We start from the raw sequence: 19,654 nt of genomic DNA on the forward strand, positions 1-19,654 counted from the left end.
GCATCTGGGACAGGATCCCAGAATGTTCTGTTCCTCACCCGCCCCAAACTGCCTGGGAGGCCCCCGCCTCAGCACAGTCTCACATCAACCGGTATATCCTGAAAAGTTCAACACTAAAGCTGGAGTGGAGATACAATTCATGGGGGTCTCCAGACAAGTAACCCAGTAATCCCCTTCTAGGACCGGCTTCTGTTAAGGTTATTATACTTGAGAGACACCATGCAGCCACCTCTGGGGTGGAACAGAACACGGGCAGCACATTCCTGCACTCCTTCCTAGAATCAAATCAGACTGAACTTTTGTTCTCATATGAATACAAAAATTGTACATTTCCTAATCCCAAACAGTAGCAACAATCCAGATAATAATGGGCAGAATAATCAGACAGGGAATGAAAGATTAAACCGGGAGGATGAGAGGGGGTGGGGGGAGAGAGGTGAAAGGGAGTGGAGGGGGAGAGGGGGAAAAAGGGGAGAGGGGGAAAAGGAGTGAGGGGAACGGGAATGGAGGAAGAGAGTGGGGGAGACGGGCATGCGAGTGGGGGAGAGGGGAAGGGGAGTGGAAGGGGGGAGAGAGGGGAAGGGGAGTGGAAGAGGGGAAGGGGAGTGGAGAGAGAGGGGAACGGGAGTGAAGGAAGAGAGTGGGGGAGAGGGGATGGGGTGTGGAGGGAAGGGGAACGGGAGTGAAGGAAGAGAGTAGGGGAATGTGAGTGGAGGGAGAGGGGAAAGGGAGTGGAAGGAGAGGGAGAGAGAGGGGAAAGCGGGGAGAGGGGAAGGAGTGAAGGGGGAAAGGGAGTGGAGCGGAAGGAGTGAAGGGGGAAAGGGAGTGGAGGGGAAGGAGTGAAGGGGGAAAGGGAGTGGAGGGGAAAGAGGAGTGGAGGGAGAGGGGAGAGAGAGGGGGAAGAGCAAGAGAGAGGGGAACGGAAATGGGGATAGGGGATGGGGAGTGGAGGGAAGGGGAACGGGAGTGAAGGAAGAGAGTAGGGGAATGGGAGTGGAGGGAGAGGGAGAGAGAGGGGAAAGCGAGTAGAGGGGGAGAGGGGAGGGAGTGAAGGGGGAAAGGGAGTGGAGGGGAAGGAGTGAAGGGGGAAAGGGAGTGGAGGGGAAATAGGAGTGGAGGGAGAGGGGAACGGAGAGGGGAATGGGGGGAGGGCAGGAGATGAGAGAAAAGGGCAAGGGAGAAAAATGAGGGGGAGAGAACTGGACTTCATCGATGCTGTGGATGTCCTTGCGAGCGGTACCCCAGTACATCTCAATGTATAGCTGTCCTACAGCACATAACACATGGGAACGTGATGAGCTAGTGGGAGATTCCTGGCACATGGATGTGATACCATGTGTTAGTATCTACAACACACGGGACATTGTTCTATAAGCGGTGAGAGGGACAGAGACAGAGTGACAGGGGTCAATGTGACAGTATGTGTAGTAATGTTAACATTGATCTATAACATGACACACACATATTCCACAGCGCAGTACAATGCTGGGGTGAAGATAATAGTAATAACATTACAACATTAACAGGCATGAGTACCGCAGGTTAGGACGGGTCTAATCCCAGGAGCTTACCATCTAACATACAATAGGCTATGGTGAGCAGCAGAGTAATGCAGTAACTTCCACGCTCTGAATTAGTACTTCAGTATTATCTGGTACCTTTTTATGTGGATTATTGGCCATTGATATTTTAGGACAATCTTCCTCAGGTCAATCAATACAGACATGGTGAGGGGAGGGAGGAGTGGTGAGGGGGGGGGGGGAGTGGTGAGGGGGGGGGAGTGGTGAGGGGAGGGAGGAGTGGTGAGGGGAGAGGAATGGTGAGGGGAGAGAGGAGTGGTGAGGGTGGGAGGAGTGGTGAGGGGAGAGGAATGGTGAGGGGAGATAGGAGTGGTGAGGGGGGGGGGAGTGGTGAGGGGAGAGGAATGGTGAAGGGGAGAGGGGAGCGAGGAATGGTGAGGGGAGGGAGGAATGATGATGGGAGGGAGGAATGGTGAGGGGAGGGAGGAATGGTGAGGGGAGAGATGAATGGTGAGGGAAGGGAGGAATGGTGAGGAGAGAGGAATGGTGAGGGGAGATAGGAGTGGTGAGGGGAGAAAGGAATGGTGAGGGGAGAGAAAGTGTGAGGGGAGAGAGGAGTGGTGGGAGGAATGGTGAGGGGAGGGAGGAATGATGGGGAATGGTGAGGGGAGGGAGGAATGGTGAGGGGAGGGAGGAATGGTGAGGGGAGGGAGGAATGGTGAGGGGACAGAGGAATGGTGAAGAGAGAGAGGATTGTGAGGAGAGGGAACGTGAGGGGGGAGTGGAATGGTGAGGGGAGAGAGGAATGGTGAGGGGAGAGAGGAATGGTGAGGAGAGAGGAATGGTGAGGGGAGAGGAATGGTGAGGGGAGAGAGGAATGGTGAGGGGAGGGAGGAATGGTGAGGGGAGAGAGGAATGGTGAGGAGAGAGAGGAATTGTGAGGAGAGGGAATGGTGAGGGGAGGGAGGAATGGTGAGGGGAGGGAGGAATGGTGAGGGGAGGGAGGAATGGTGAGGGGGAGAGGAATGGTGAGGGGAGGGAGGAATGGTGAGGGGAGAGGAATGGTGAGGAGAGAGGAATGGTGAGGAGAGGGAGGAATGGTGAGGGGAGAGAGGAATGGTGAGGGGAGAGGAATGGTGAGGGGAGGGAGGAATGGTGAGGGGAGAGAGGAATGGTGAGGGGAGGGTGGAATGGTGAGGGGAGGGAGGAATGGTGAGGGGGGAGAGGAATGGTGAGGAGAGAGGAATGGCGAGGAGAGAGGAATGGCGAGGAGAGGAGGAATGGTGAGGGGAGATAGGAATGGTGAAGGGATAGGAATGGTGAGGGAAGGAGGAATGGTGAGGAGAGGAGGAATGGTGAGGGGAGATAGGAATGGTGAAGATATAGGAATGGTGAGGGAAGGGAGGAATGGTGAGGGAAGGGAGGAATTGTGAGGGGAGGGAGGAATGGTGAGGGGAGGGAGGAATGGTGAGGGGAGGGAGGAATGGTGAGGGGAGGGAGGATGGTGAGGGGAGAGAGGAATGGTGAGGGGAGGGAGGAATGGTGAGGGGAGAGATGAATGATGAGGGGAGAGAGGAATGGTGAGGGGAGAGAGGAAGGGTGAGGGGAGGGAGGAATGGTGAGGGGAGAGAGGAATGGTGAGGGAAGGGAGGAATGGTGAGGGGAGAGATGAATGGTGAGGGGAGAGACGAATGGTGAGGGGAGAGAGGATTGGTGAGGGGAGAGAGGAATGGTGAGGGGAGAGAGGAATGGTGAGGGGAGAGAGGATTGGTGAGGGGAGAGAGGAATGGTGAGGGGAGAAAGGAATGGTGAGGGGAGAGAGGAATACTGCACAGACCCACAATAACACACCATGAAGAAGGGAGATACTGCACACACACAATAACACACCATGAAGAAGGGAGATACTGCACACACACACACACACACACACACACAATAAAGAAGGGAGATACTGCACACACACACACACACAATAAAGAAGGGAGATACTGCACGCACACACACACAATAAAGAAGGGAGATACTGCACGCACACACACACAAAATAATACACCATGAAGAAGAGAGATACTGAACTCCAGTGCAACACCCCTTCTCTCTGCCCGAACATCCCATACAGCCCATATATCCCATACATACCCTATAGCCCATACATCCCCTACAGCCCATACATCCCCTACAGCCCATACATCCCATACAGCCCATACATCCCATACAGCCCATACAGCCCATACATCCCCTACAGCCCATACATCCCATACATACCCTATAGCCCATACAGCCCATACATCCCCTACAGCCCCTACAGCCCATACATCCCATACAGCCCATACAGCCCATACATCCCATACAAACCAGACCCACGGAAGGAATATTTGCGAGTTCCCAAGAACAGAACCCATGGGATCCCAGAATGAGACCGCTCTCTGGGGCTTATTCAACAAAGGGTGATGGCGCTGATTTGGTGCAAGCGCATGCACAGGCCTACTGATTTCAATGGGACTTTCAGTGCATCCGCCTGTCACCAAAAAGCCGAGAATTTAGCAGTGTGCTTTAACCCTATGAGAAATGTATATACAGTAAGTTTTCTCCCTGATTCTGTGATATTTATCTCTTCCCCGTCCTGTCCCCTCCCATGGCTGCGGGGCTCTTGGCTCTCACCCCGTCTCTCCGTGTTCCTTTCATGTATTTATCGTCTGTTTATTTACCCTCCCCGTGTCCCCTCCTCACTATCCCCTCCTAGCTTGGGTGGTTATCTTGCCTGCATGGCAAGTCCGTATTGTTTGACCCCGAAGGAGAGAACTTTCGAAAAGGTCGTCCGAAAATATCAAGTGTTCATCGAAATAAAATAGTGTCGCCTAACAGTGGAGTACTCGTTTTTCTGCACTATGGCAAGGGAACTCATTTAATTCCCTTGAATGGAAATGTATTTATTATAATAATAATAATGACAACGTATGTCTGATAGGATTAGTTGCAGGCACAGCTGCTGCCCTGCAGAGCTTACACTCTATGCCCCAGGCACAGGGAGATAAAGTGACTTACCCAAGGTCACAAGGAGCTGACAATGGGAACTGAACCAGGTTCCCCTGCTTCAAACTCAGCGCCCTTGTTATCAGCGTCAGCGCCTTTACTCACTGAGCCGCTCCTTCTTTATAATGAAGTGTGGGCACTGTCTGGTATTTTGGGTCTAACAAAAATATGTGTTTTATTTTTTGCATGTATGCATGTCTTTATTTATATAGCTCTTTTTTTTTTTTTTTAATTTGGCCAAACATTTTTCGAACATTAAACTGTAAAAGTTTCTGTTTTATCTTTGTTGTATTTAGCAATTCAACTAAAAATCAAAAATCAAAGAAACTTTATGAGAGAGAGAGAGAGAGAGAGAGAGAGAGAGAGAGAGAGAGAGAGAGAGAGAGAGAGAGAGAGAGAGAGAGAGAGAGAGAGAGAGAGAGAGAGAGAGAGAGAGAGAGAGAGAGAGAGAGAGGAGAGAGAGAATGATAGAGAAAGAGACAGGGGAGGGAGAGAAGATGGGAGAGAAAGAGACAGGGGAGAGAGAGAAGATGGGAGAGAAAGAGACAGGGGAGAGAGAGAAGATGGGAGAGAAAGAGACAGGGGAGAGAGAGAAGATGGGAGAGAAAGAGACAGGGGAGAGAGAGAAGATGGGAGAGAAAGACAGGGGAGAGAGAGAAGATGGGAGAGACGGGGAGAGAAAGAGACGGGAGAGAGAGAAGATGGGAGAGAGACAGAGAATGGGACACACAGAGAGGGAGAGAAAATGGGAAATACTAGAGAGGGAGAAGTTTTAGATATTCATTTATAAAAGGAGAAGGTGAGTGAGAAGCTGCACGTACGGGATCGTAGAGAGAGGAGAAAGTGTTAGGAACTCAGAGAAGGGGAAGAAAGTAAAAACAAAGTATCTTTGATTCATTCCTCCCTCCCAGGACCCCTCTCCCTCCTCTCCCCCCCTCTCCCTCCTATCCCTCCGCTGGACACTTTCCATTCCTTCCCCCATACAGAGGGAGGTCTCTGCCAGTGCTCACCCTGTGCCCAATGGGAGTCGCAGAGCACACACATACCTTTAAAACCACTTGTATTTCACTGACGGGTTAGTGAGAAGTGCCACTGCCAGGCTGTGTGACCCTCTACCAGGCTGTGTGGCCCTCTACCACGCTTTGTGACCCTCTGCCAGGCTGTGTGACCCTCTACCGGGCTGTGTGACCCTCTACCAGGCTGTGTGACCCTCTACCAGGCTGCGTGACCCTCTACCAGGCTGCGTGACCCTCTACCAGGCTGGGTGACCCTCTACAACGCTGTGTGACCCTCTGCCAGGCTGTGTGACCCTCTGCCAGGCTGTGTGACCCTCTACCAGGCTGCGTGACCCTCTACCAGGCTGGGTGACCCTCTACCAGGCTGCGTGACCCTCTACCAGGCTGCGTGACCCTCTACCAGGCTGTGTGACCCTCTACTAGGCTGGGTGACCATCTACCACGCTGTGTGACCCTCTACCACGCTGTGTGACCCTTTACCAGGCTGTGTGACCCTTGTGACCCTCTCCCAGGCGGTGTGACCCTCTACCACACTGTGTCACCCTCTACCAGGCTGTGTCACCCTCTACCAGGCTGTTTGACCCTCTGCCACACTGTGTGACCCTCTGCAAGACTGTGTCACCCTTTGCCACACTGTGTGACCCTCTGCCAGACTGTGTCACCCTTTGCCACACTGTGTGACCCTCTGCCAGACTGTCACCCTTTGCCACACTGTGTGACCCTCTTCCAGGAGGTGTGACCCTCTGCCACACTGTGTGACTACTCTACCATAGACTCCTTCCTACACAGCTATCTCCTAAACAGTCTCTCAGCTACCCCCAGCTGTCTCCGTTTCTCTCACTTTGACTGCAGTCTTGTTCTCTTTATCTGGGATCTCTCTCTGTATATCGGGTGTGCTCTGGAAGGACAGCATCCCTGCAGCCCTGCCCGGATCTCAGTCACTCACGTAAGTACCGCCACCCTCTCAGGCTTATTAAGTTAATGTGAATGAGTATGTGGGGTGTGTGACACCACACTATCACACCGCACTAGCACCTCACACTATCACACCGCACTAGCACCTCACACTATCACACCGTACTAGCACCTCACACTATCACACCGCACTAGCACCTCACACTATCACACCGCACTAGCACCTCACACTATCACACCGTACTAGCACCTCACACTATCACACCGCACTAGCACCTCACACTATCACACCGCACTAGCACCTCACACTATCACACCGCACTAGCACCTCACACTATCACACCGCACTAGCACCTCACACTATCACACCGTACTAGCACCTCACACTATCACACCGCACTAGCCCCTCACACTATCACACCGCACTAGCACCTCACACTATCACACCGCACTAGCACCTCACACTATCACACCGCACTAGCACCTCACACTATCACACCGCACTAGCACCTCACACTATCACACCGCACTAGCACCTCACACTATCACACCGCACTAGCACCTCACACTATCACACCGCACTAGCACCTCACACTATCACACCGCACTAGCACCTCACACTATCACACCGCACTAGCACCTCACACTATTACCCCGCACTAGTACCTCACACTATCACACCGCACTAGCCCCTCACACTATCACACCGCACTAGCACCTCACACTATCACACCGCATTAGCACCTCACACTATTACCCCGCACTAGTACCTCACACTATCACACCACACTATCACACCACACTATCACACCGCACTAGCACCTACACTATCACACCGCACTAGCACCTCACACTATCACACCGCACTAGCACCTCACACTATCACACCGCACTAGCACCTCACACTATCACACCGCACTAGCACCTCACACTATCACACCGCACTAGCACCTCACACTATTACCCCGCACTAGTACCTCACACTATCACACCGCACTAGCCCCTCACACTATCACACCGCACTAGCACCTCACACTATCACACCGCATTAGCACCTCACACTATTACCCCGCACTAGTACCTCACACTATCACACCACACTATCACACCACACTATCACACCGCACTAGCACCTCACACTATCACACCGCACTAGCACCTCACACTATCACACCGCACTAGCATCTCACACTATCACACCACACTATCACACCGCACTAGCACCTCACACTATTACACCGCACTAGCACCTCACACTATCACACCGCACTAGCACCTCACACTATCACACCATTACCCTTTTCCCTGCTCTGCTAAGCTGTATTCTGTGTTTTAGTTTCTCAAATGAGTCCTTGTCACGCTGTGTCACACTGCTGGGGTTGCACACTCCCCGGCTGTGTGTAAATGAGTGTACGTTTGTCACACTGCTGGGGTTGCACACTCCCCGGCTGTGTGTAAATGAGTGTAGGTTTGTCACACTGCTAGGGTTGTACACTCCCTGGCTGTGTGTAAATAAGTGTAAGTTTGTCACACTGCTGGGGTGCACACTCCCTGGCTGTGTGTAAATGAGTGTAGGTTTGTCACACTGCTGGGGTTGCACACTCCCTGGCTGTGTGTAAATGAGTGTACGTTTGTCACACTGCTAGGGTTGTACACTCCCCGGCTGTGTGTAAATGAGTGTAGGTTTGTCACACTGCAGGGGTTGCACACTCCCTGGCTGTGTGTAAATGAGTGTACGTTTCTCACACTGTGTCACACTGCTGGGGTTGCACACTCCCTTGCTGTGTGTAAATGAGTGCACGTTTGTCTCTCTATCACAGTGCTGGGGTTGCACACTCACTGGCTGTTTGTAAATAAGTGTACGTTTGTCACACTGTGTCACACTGCTGGGGTTGCACACTCCCTTGCTGTGTGTAAATGAGTACGTTTGTCAGACTATCATACTACAGGGTTTGCACACTCCCTGGCTGTTTGTAAACGAGTGTACGTTTGTCACACTATCATACTTCTGGGGTTGCACACTCCCTGGCTGTGTGTAAATAAGTGTACGTTTGTCACACTGCTGGGGTTGCACACTCCCTTGCTGTGTGTAAATGAGTGTACGTTTGTCACACTATCATACTTCTGGGGTTGCACACTCCCTGGCTGTGTGTAAATAAGTGTACGTTTGTCACACTGCTGGGGTTGCACACTCCCTTGCTGTGTGTAAATAAGTGTATGTTTGTCACACTGTGTCAAACTGCTGGGGTTGCACACTCCCTGGCTATGTGTAAATGAGTGTAAGTTTGTCACACTGCTGTGGTTGCACACTCCCTGGCTGTGTGTAAATAAGTGTATGTTTGTCACACTGTGTCACATTGCTGGGGTTGCACACTTCCTTGCTTTGTGTAAATGAGTGTAAGTTTGTCACACTGCTGTGGTTGCACACTCCCTTGCTGTGTGTAAATAAGTGTATGTTTGTCACACTGTGTCACACTGCTGGGGTTGCACACTCCATGGCTGTGTGTAAATAGGTGTATGTTTGTCACACTGTGTCACATTGCTGGGGTTGCACACTCCCTTGCTGTGTGTAAATGAGTGTACGTTTGTCACACTGCGTCACACTGCTGGGGTTGCACACTTCCTTGCTTTGTGTAAATGAGTGTACATTTGTCACACTGCTGGGGTTGCACACTCCCTGGCTGTGTGTAAATGAGTGTACATTTGTCACACTATCACACTGCAGGGTTTGCACACTCCCTGGCTGTGTGTAAATGAGTGTACGTTTGTCACACTATCATACTGCTGGGGTTGCACACTTCCTTGCTTTGTGTAAATGAGTGTAAGTTTGTCACACTGCTGTAGTTGCACACTCCCTGGCTGTGTGTAAATAGGTGTATGTTTGTCACACTGTGTCACACTGCTGGGGTTGCACACTCCATGGCTGTGTGTAAATAGGTGTATGTTTGTCACACTGTGTCACATTGCTGGGGTTGCACACTCTTTGGCTGTGTGTAAATAAGTGTACGTTTGTTACACTGCGTCACACTGCTGGGGTTGCACACTCCCTGGCTGTGTGTAAATAAGTGTATGTTTGTCACACTGCGTCACACTGCTGGGGTTGCACACTCCCTGGCTATGTGTAAATAAGTGTATGTTTGTCACACTGCGTCACACTGCTGGGGTTGCACACTCCCTTGCTTTGTGTAAATGAGTGAACGTTTGTCACACTATCACACTGCTGGGGTTGCACACTCCCTGGCTGTGTGTAAATAAGTGTATGTTTGTCACACTGTGTCACACTGCTGGGGTTGCACACTCCCTGGCTGTGTGTAAATAAGTGTCTGTTTGTCACACTGTGTCACACTGCTGTGGTTACACACTAAGGCTGGGGCCATGGTACTGCACACCGTATGGAGGCATCCGCATGCGGAGCGAACAGACTGCCTTAGTGTTCGCGTCCATGCAGCGTGCGGGCGGAGGCGTGAGGGGGCGCGCGTTGCGTGAGAAATCAGTTAAACTGATTTCTCAGCGCGACAGACAGGTCACGTGAGCGGTTGCCCAATGAGGGCTAACCAGCTCCGTGACATCACTGGCACGCCCCTAGACACGCTCACAGAAGGCGCGCGTACCGTGGTCAAAAACCGCACCCGCTCCAAGCGGGTGACATCACAGCCACGCGCACCTCCGCACGGGCGAAGGCACTATGGACCTGGCCTTACTCCGATCACACACAGCTCCTTGCGTCCTACAGAAGCCGCTCTTCCCGTATAGAACTAGCTCGTTATTAAACCCGTCATACATTGCCATTGCAGGATATTAGCAGACACACCGGTCTCAGAGAGAGTAAGGCTGGGGCCCTGGTACCTTCTCCCGTGCGGAGGCTGAGGGGAAGCGGGTGCTTTCCCTGGCCATGGTGAACCGGCCGTGGCGGGCGTTCCTGGTGATGTCACAGAGCTGGTTCGCCCTCATTGGGTCGAACCGCTCACGTGACCTGTCTGTCACGCAGAGAAATCAGTTGAACTGATTTCACACGCAACGCGCGCCCCCTCCCGCTTCCGCCCGCACGCCGCACGGACACGAACACTAAGGCAGTCTGTTCGCTCGTCCGCACGGTCTGCGGTACCATGGCCCCAGCCTGAGATACTTTGCGGGTTGTGATATTTTTTAATGGCCCAACAAAATAATCATACAACGTTTTAATTAACGTTTTGAAAGAGGTATCTTCATAAGCACAGGAATAGTGACACAGATAACTAGCTATAATTACAAACTCCTATCATACATAACTAGTTCCAGTTCCTAGTTCCCATCATACATACATAACTAGTTCAAGTTCCTCGTTCCCATCATACATAACTAGTTCCAGTTACTAGTTCCCATCATACATACATAACTAGTTCCAGTTCCTCGTTCCCATCATACATAACTAGTTCCAGTTACTAGTTCCCATCATACATACATAACTAGTACCAGTTCCTAGTTCCCATCATACATACATAACTAGTTCCAGTTCCTCGTTCCCATCCTACATACATAACTAGTTCCCGGCATACATACATAACTAGTTCCCGGCATATATACATAACTAGTTCCAGTTCCTCGTTCCCATCTTACATACATAACTAGTTCCCGGCATACATACATAACTAGTTCCCGGCATACATACATAACTAGTTCCAGTTCCTCGTTCCCATCCTACATACATAACTAGTTCCCGGCATACATACATAACTAGTTCCCGGCATACATACATAACTAGTTCCAGTTCCTCGTTCCCATCCTACATACATAACTAGTTCCCGGCATACATACATAACTAGTTCCCGGCATATATACATAACTAGTTCCAGTTCCTCGTTCCCATCCTACATACATAACTAGTTCCCGGCATACATACATAACTAGTTCCAGTTACTAGTTCCCCACTGATGCTCCCCTCCCATCACGCCAACTTTTGGCTTTTGTATATATAGATTTTCTCTAGGATTATGGTAGCATCTTTCGAGTGATATATTGTATATTTCATTTCCATACAACTTATATATTTTCTGGCAAATTTGCTGACCAATGTTTTCATTCTATTCCCAATGAGTGCTGGGGACATTTCTGTTTTTGTTGTCCTATAGTTTTGGGAGGGTTAAGGGTCCCTCCTGTTGTTCCCCTGCACCAGACATTAGTTGGTTTATATTTGCATTAGGAGTGCTGTCTGTAATACCATACTTTTTACATACATAACTAGTTCCACTTACCAGCTCCTTCCTCACACGCGTGGAACTAGTTAAAGTTACAGACAGCTTATTTAACACTCACGCATATCTAGTTTAAGTTACTAGATGACTCAACGCACACCCGCAGAACTTGTACTAGCTAGTTCTGACACAGAGGTAAATAGTTACATAACTAGTTCCAGTTACTAGTTCCCATCATACTTACATACATAACTAGTTCCAGTTACTAGTTCCCATCATACATAACTAGTTCCAGTTACTAGTTCCTCTCATAAATACATAACTAGTTCCAGTTACTAGGTCTCGTCATACATACATAACTAGTACCAGTTACTAGGTCTCGTCATACATACATAACTAGTTCCAGTTACCGTCATACATACATAACTAGTTTCAGTTACTAGCTCACGTCATACATGCATAACTAGTTCCAGTTACTAGCTCCCGTCAGACATACATACAGTAACTAGTTTCCGTCGTACATACATAACTAGTTCTAGTTACTAGATCCCATCATACATACATACATAACTACTTTCAGTTACTAGTTCTTGTCATAGATACATAACTAGTTCCATTTACCAGCTCCTTCCTCACACGTGCGGGACTAGTTAAAGTTGCAGACAGCTTATTTCACACTCACGCATATCTAGTTTAAGTTACTAGCTTCCTCCACGCACACCCACAGAACTAGCTAGCAGTCACACAGACGGAACTAGTTACATTTCTACCCCCACATGTGTGATTTTTCTCCCCCCAAACACGTGACTGCTCTCCCCCCAAACACGTGACTGCTCTCCCCCAAACACGTGACTGCTCTCCCCCCAAACACGTGACTGCTCTCACACCACTCACGTGACTGCTCTCCCCCCACACACGTGACTGCTCTCCCTCCAAACACGTGACTGCTCTCACACCACTCACGTGACTGCTCTCCCCCCACACACGTGACTGCTCTCCCCCCAAACACGTGACTGCTCTCACACCACACACGTGACTGCTCTCCCCCCACAGGCGTGACTGCTCTTCCACCACACACGTGACTGCTCTCCTCCCACTCGCGTGACTGCTTTACTCCAAGGGCGTTGTATATTGAATGATAATATTGGAGTATAAAGACGGGGTTCTGATAATCTGAGCCCTAATCTGTGCTGTACCCCACACATTGTGCACACGTGTTCCCCGCGTGTACATGCTGTATGTTTCTGTCTGCACAGAGTGGGAGACACTTTTCTTAAATATAGATGTAGGTTTCAGAGCAAGAAATGTTTCACTGAGCCGCAAAATATGGTGAAAATACGTGAAAAACTATGCATTTAATTATCATGTGTGTGTCATATAACCGCGCCTTATAACTCCTCCTATTACCCTATATAACCGCTCCCTATAACTCCCCCTATTACCCCATATACCCCTCCCTATAACTCCTCCTATTACCCCATATAACCTCTCCCTATAACTCCTCCTATTACCCCATATAACTGCTCCCTATAACGCCTCCTATTACCCCATATAACCGCTCCCTATAATTCCTCCTATTACCCATATAACCGCTCCCTATAACTCCTCCTATTACCCCATATAACTGCTCCCTATAACTCCTCCTATTACCCATATAACCGCTCCCTATAACTCCTCCTATTACCCCATATAACCCCTCCCTATAACTCCTCCTATTACCCCATATAACTGCTCCCTATAACGCCTCCTATTACCCCATATAACCGCTCCCTATAATTCCTCCTATTACCCATATAACCGCTCCCTATAACTCCTCCTATTACCCCATATAACTGCTCCCTATAACTCCACCTATTACCCCATATAACCGCTCCCTATAACTCCTCCTATTACCCCATATAACCTCTCCCTATAACTCCTCCTATTACCCCATATAACTGCTCCCTATAACGCCTCCTATTACCCATATAACCGCTCCCTATAACTCCTCCTATTACCCCATATAACTGCTCCCTATAACTCCTCCTATTACCCCATATAACCGCTCCCTATAACTCCTCCTATTACCCCATATAACCGCTCCCTATAACTCCCCCTATTACCCCATATAACCGCTCCCTATAACTCCTCCTATTACCCCATATAACCCCTCCCTATAACTCCTCCTATTACCCCATATAACCTCTCCCTATAATTCCTCCTATTACCCCATATAACCCCTCCCTATAACTCCTCCTATTACCCCATATAACTGCTCCCTATAACGCCTCCTATTACCCATATAACCGCTCCCTATAACTCCTCCTATTACCCCATATAACTGCTCCCTATAACTCCTCCTATAACCCCATATAACCGCTCCCTATAACTCCTCCTATTACCCCATATAACCGCTCCCTATAACTCCCCCTATTACCCCATATAACCGCTCCCTATAACTCCTCCTATTACCCCATATAACCCCTCCCTATAACTCCTCCTATTACCCCATATAACCTCTCCCTATAACTCCTCCTATTACCCCATATAACCCCTCCCTATAACTCCTCCTATTACCCCATATAACTGCTCCCTATAACGCCTCCTATTACCCCATATAACCGCTCCCTATAATTCCTCCTATTACCCATATAACTGCTCCCTATAACGCCTCCTATTACCCCATATAACCTCTCCCTATAACTCCTCCTATTACCCCATATAACCCCTCCCTATAACTCCTCCTATTACCCCATATAACTGCTCCCTATAACTCCACCTATTACCCCATATAACCGCTCCCTATAACTCCTCCTATTACCCCATATAACCCCTCCCTATAACTCCTCCTATTACCCCATATAACTGCTCCCTATAACGCCTCCTATTACCCCATATAACCGCTCCCTATAATTCCTCCTATTACCCCATATAACCCCTCCCTATAACTCCTCCTATTACCCCATATAACTGCTCCCTATAACGCCTCCTATTACCCATATAACCGCTCCCTATAACTCCTCCTATTACCCCATATAACTGCTCCCTATAACTCCTCCTATTACCCCATATAACCGCTCCCTATAACTCCTCCTATTACCCCATATAACCGCTCCCTATAACTCCCCCTATTACCCCATATAACCGCTCCCTATAACTCCTCCTATTACCCCATATAACCCCTCCCTATAACTCCTCCTATTACCCCATATAACCCCTCCCTATAACTCCTCCTATTACCCCATATAACCTCTCCCTATAACTCCTCCTATTACCCCATATAACCCCTCCCTATAACTCCTCCTATTACCCCATATAACTGCTCCCTATAACGCCTCCTATTACCCCATATAACCGCTCCCTATAATTCCTCCTATTACCCATATAACCGCTCCCTATAACTCCTCCTATTACCCCATATAACTGCTCCCTATAATTCCTCCTATTACCCCATATAACCGCTCCCTATAACTCCTCCCATTACCCCATATAACTTCTCCCTATAACTCCTCCTATTACCCCATATAACCGCTCCCTATAACTCCTCCCATTACCCCATATAACCTCTCCCTATAACTCCTCCTATTACCCCATATAACCGCTCCCTATAACTCCCCCTATTACCCCATATAACCTCTCCCTATAACTCCTTATATTACCCCATATAACCGCTCCCTATAACTCCTCCTATGACCCCATATAACCGCTCCCTATAACTCCTCCTATGACCCCATATAACGGCCCCGGGCATGGCTCAGGGGTTTCCGGTGACAGCTTATCCAGATGCCTGATTTGCTGCTCTGTGTGTGCTGGAAATCTCTATCCATATAAAACAGGAATACATGTGGCTCTCTGACCCTTTGCTGGCTTTGTATCACTCACACTGTTGACTAAACAGCAGGCGTGTTGCCCTATGTGACATGTAACACGTGACACTCCGTGTCCCACCTTATCTCTCTGTTTTTTGTTCCAATAGATTAAGTATTTTTCCGTTACAAGGGCTGCCGAAGGTTTCTGTGGCAAAGAAAAACAGACAGCCTGTTTATTATCCCGAGTTTCCCCGGTAAAATAGCAAGGCAACTGTGTTCTGTCTTTGGCCACGTTCAATACGCAGTTATATGGGATAATAGGAGGAGTTATAGGGAGAGGTTCTATGGGGTAATAGGAGGAGTTATAGGGAGAGGTTCTATGGGGTAATAGGAGGAGTTATAGGGAGTGGTTATATGGGGTAATAGGAGGAGTTATAGGGAGCAGTTATATGGGGTAATAGGAGGAGTTATCGGGAGCGGTTATATGGGGTAATAGGTGGAGTTATAGGGAGCGGTTATGTGGGATAATAGGAGGAGATATAGGGAGACGGTATATGGGGCAATAGGAGGAGTTATAGGGAACGGTTATATGGGGCAATAGGAGTTATAGGGAGCGGTTATATGGGTCAATAGGAGGAGTTATAGGGAGCGGTTATATGGGGTACTAGGAGGAGTTATAGGGAGAGGTTATATAGGGTAATAGGAGGAGTTATAGGGAGCGGTTATATGGGGTAATAGGAGGAGTTATAGGGAGTGGTTATATGGGGCAATAGGAGGAGTTATAGGAAGCGGTTATATGGGGTAATAGGAGGAGTTATAGGGAGGAGTTATATGGGGTAATAGGAGGAGTTATAGGGAGGGGTTATATGGGGTAATAGGAGGAATATATTAGAGCGGTTTGCTTGAGCAGTAAATTTGTGGTATAAGGAGGGTGCTGTTATAGTAGGGATTCCTTCTGTCTGGAGGAATGCTATAAGAGAGTACATTGTGTATAAGGGCAGGCTGCCGGTTGGTTGGGAACAAGTCTATACAAGCCAAATATCCAGGGCCCAGTAACCTGTGTATTGTGGCCATTGGCGCTTTAACCCTTCAGCACACAGAGAGAGTCTGTTCTGCAACAGTACAGGAGCAGCAGGGAAGGATGAGGGGGCAGATCAGTGTGTGTGGTGGTCAGTATTGGGGTGCAGTGGCAGAGCTGTGTGTTGGGGGTCAGTATTGGGGTGCAGTGGTAGAGCTGTGTGTTGCGGGGGTCAGTATTGGGGTGCAGTAATAGTGCAGTGTGTGTTGGGAGGTCTGTATGCGGGTTCCATGGCAGAGATGTATGTTGGGGATCAATATTGGGGTGCAGTGGCAGAGCTGTGTGTTGGAGGGTCAGTATTGGGGTGCAGTGGTAGAGCTGTGTGTTGGGGGGGGGTCAGTATTGGGGTGCAGTAATAGTGCAGTGTGTGTTGGGAGGTCTGTATGCGGGTTCCGTGGCAGATATGTGTGTTGGGGGGCAGTATTGGGGTGCAGTGGTAGAGCTATGTGTTGGGGGGGGGTCAGTATTGGGGTGCAGTGGTAGAGCTGTGTGTTGGGGGGGTCAGTATTGGGGTGCAGTTGTAGTGCTGTGTGTTTTGGGGGCAGTATTGGGATGCAGTAGCAGTAGTGTGTGTTGGGGAACCAGTATGGGGTGCAGTGGCAGTGCTGTGTGTGTTGGAGGATTAGTATTGGGGTGCAGGGGCAGAGCTGTCTGTTTGGGGAGTCCGTATTGTGGCGCAGGGGCAGTGCAGTGTGTATTTGGGAGTCAGTATTGGGAGATGCTGGGGCAGTGCAGTGTGTGTTGGGGTTCAGTATTGGGGTGCAGGGGATGTGTAGTATGTGTTGGGGGGCAGTATTTGGGTGCAGGGGCACAGTAGTGTGTTGGGGTCAGTATAGAGGTGCAGAGGCAGTTCAGTGTGTTGGGGTTAGTATTGGGGTGTAGGGGCAGTATTTTGTGTTGAGGGGTCAGTATTGGGGTGCAGGGGCATAGCTGTGTGTCGGGGGTCAGAATTGAGGTGCAGGGGCAATGCAATGTGTGTTTGGGGTTAGTATTGGGGTGCACTGACAGAACTTTGTTGGGGTCAGTATTGGGGTGCAGGGGCAGAGCAGTGTGTTGGAGGGTCAGTATTGGGGTGCAGTGGCAGTGCGTCTTGGGGGATCTGTATTGGGGTGCAGGGGCCGTGCAGTGTGTTGGGGGTCAGTATTGGGGTGCGAGGGCGGTGCAGTGTGTTATGGGGTCAGTATTGGGGTGCAGGGGAGGAGCTATGTGCTGGGGTCAGTATTGGGGTGCAGGAGCAGTGCAGTGTGTTGAGGGGTCTGTATTGGGATGCATGGGCTGTGCAGTGTGTTGGGGTCAGTACTGGGGTGCAGGGGCAGTGCAGTGTGTGTTGGGTGGGTCAGTATTAAGGTGCAGAGTCAGTGCAGTGTGTTGGGGTCAGTATTGTGCAGTGCAGTGTGTGTTTAGGCGGTCAGTATTGTGCAATGCAGTGTGTGTTTAGGCGGTCAGTACTGGGGTGCAGGGGCAATGCAGTGTGTGTTGGGGGCTGTCCTGATAATATCATGAGATTGTGCATTTCAATCCATCTGGTGATTCAGGGGTTAATGTGATTGGAATTTTATGTTTAAAATACCATATGTTGGGGTTGTAACAGCTCAGGACTTTTTCTGGGTTTGTGCTTGTCTTCAAAGAGAGCTTAATTGGGGGTGCCTATCCTGTATGGCCCACTATAGGTGCCAGATGGGTTGCATGTTGCCAGTATAGTCTCGAGATAAGGGCAGTTGTCTTGCCAGACGTGGGAATAAAAAATGGCCCCTATGACAAGTTTCTTATAGAGCTAGCTTCTAACACATTCTCTGGAGGGTTCAGGGGGCGTGGCTAAGAAAATATTCTCCCTACAGTAAGAGTGTGTTAAAAATGACAATATCATGTGATGTCATCTCCTCTGCATAATAAGAGTTACAAATCTGTAATTGTGTCACAGAATGCTATGTTCTGACATCCCACACCACATGGTTAAGAGATAATAAGGGACAGATATTACTTTGTCGCTCAGGTTTAGTGGTAAGATGGTCATGTTTAGTCTTGTCGCGTCCGCCATGAGCACCTGAATGTATTGGTGTGACTCGCGTGTGTGTAAGTATTAGTAAAGGAAAGTTATGAGCACGTATCTATTGAGGGTTTAGTTTAAACGTAATTTTGTACGAGGGTTTTTACTCTATCGTAAAACTGTCCATCTGCTGATTTACGGCGGGGGCGGGGCTTATGCTGTTTCCATGAGGAAAGAATGTATTTAAATTTGGGAAAAGATTATGACAAGGAGATTTCAACAGAGTTGTGTTTGGACCAAACACGTGATATCTCATATTCCTGCACCAGCAACCTCTCTGGGAGAAAACATGACATTTGGGTAATGTGCAGGGTTTTCTTTTATGGTATATCCTTTTATTTTGAGAAACTGTTCTGCATTTGTTGTAATTGCGTGTTCTGTAATCCTTTCTTCTGTAATCTAAGCATTGTATTTTTATATATATGAAAACATTTAATAAGTCAGCGGTGCACAGAGTCCCTGCGGCCCCCCCCCCCCCACCTGCTCTGCTCCTCCTTCGTGCCCACCCTCACCTCTAATGTTGCGTCACATGACTCTGCAGGGTCATGTGATGCCCCCCAGTTTGCGCACCGCTGTAATAAGTAATGCTTTGGGCTCTGAATGAACTGTTGCACGCTCTGGAGAGAGTACTTACATTTTCAGACACCTTTTGATACAACGGATTATTGGTGTGTTGAAGTGCATAGTTTTTCTATAATAAACAGGAAACTGGGGCCCTGGCAAATATTAATTTTACATCTTATTTGCATTTCCCGGGTAGTAGCAGCAGTGTATAGTTATGATTGCAATTAAGGGGTTAATATTAACTCATTGGAGGTACCTTGCGCAGGCGAAAGGTGAGTTTTCTAGAGTAGCTGGGTTTATTAACCCTGATCGCATATCTAAGTCACTCACTTGTGTTCTATTTGTGCCAGTGGTATATTGGGACAGATTAAGGGGAGATGTTAACTCATTTGAGGGACCTTTGCGGAGATGAAGAGTGGGGTAGCTTGCGGAGTATTAACCCTTGTCCCGTATGCAGGTCACATGCTCACAAGGGTGTCGTAAGTGATAGGGGGTCAGTATTGGGGTGCATGGACATAG

General features: G+C 49.2%; 1 protein-coding gene across 3 annotated transcripts in view; it reads left to right on the forward strand.

The window, feature by feature from the left end:
- The first annotated feature begins 5,555 nt into the window (after positions 1-5,555).
- The window catches only part of SLC38A3 (solute carrier family 38 member 3), a 75,429-nt gene continuing 61,330 nt past the window's right edge, over positions 5,556-19,654 (forward strand). For 2 of the 3 annotated variants that reach the window (XM_075574164.1, XM_075574165.1), the window contains exon 1: positions 5,556-6,518. The gene's annotated coding sequence lies outside the window, so the exon portion shown is untranslated. The remainder of the gene's footprint in view (positions 6,519-19,654) is intronic. The other variant, XM_075574162.1, reaches the window with a different exon arrangement.

Source organism: Ascaphus truei, chromosome 17, assembly GCF_040206685.1.
Source record: "Ascaphus truei isolate aAscTru1 chromosome 17, aAscTru1.hap1, whole genome shotgun sequence".
Classification (NCBI taxonomy): domain Eukaryota; kingdom Metazoa; phylum Chordata; class Amphibia; order Anura; family Ascaphidae; genus Ascaphus; species Ascaphus truei.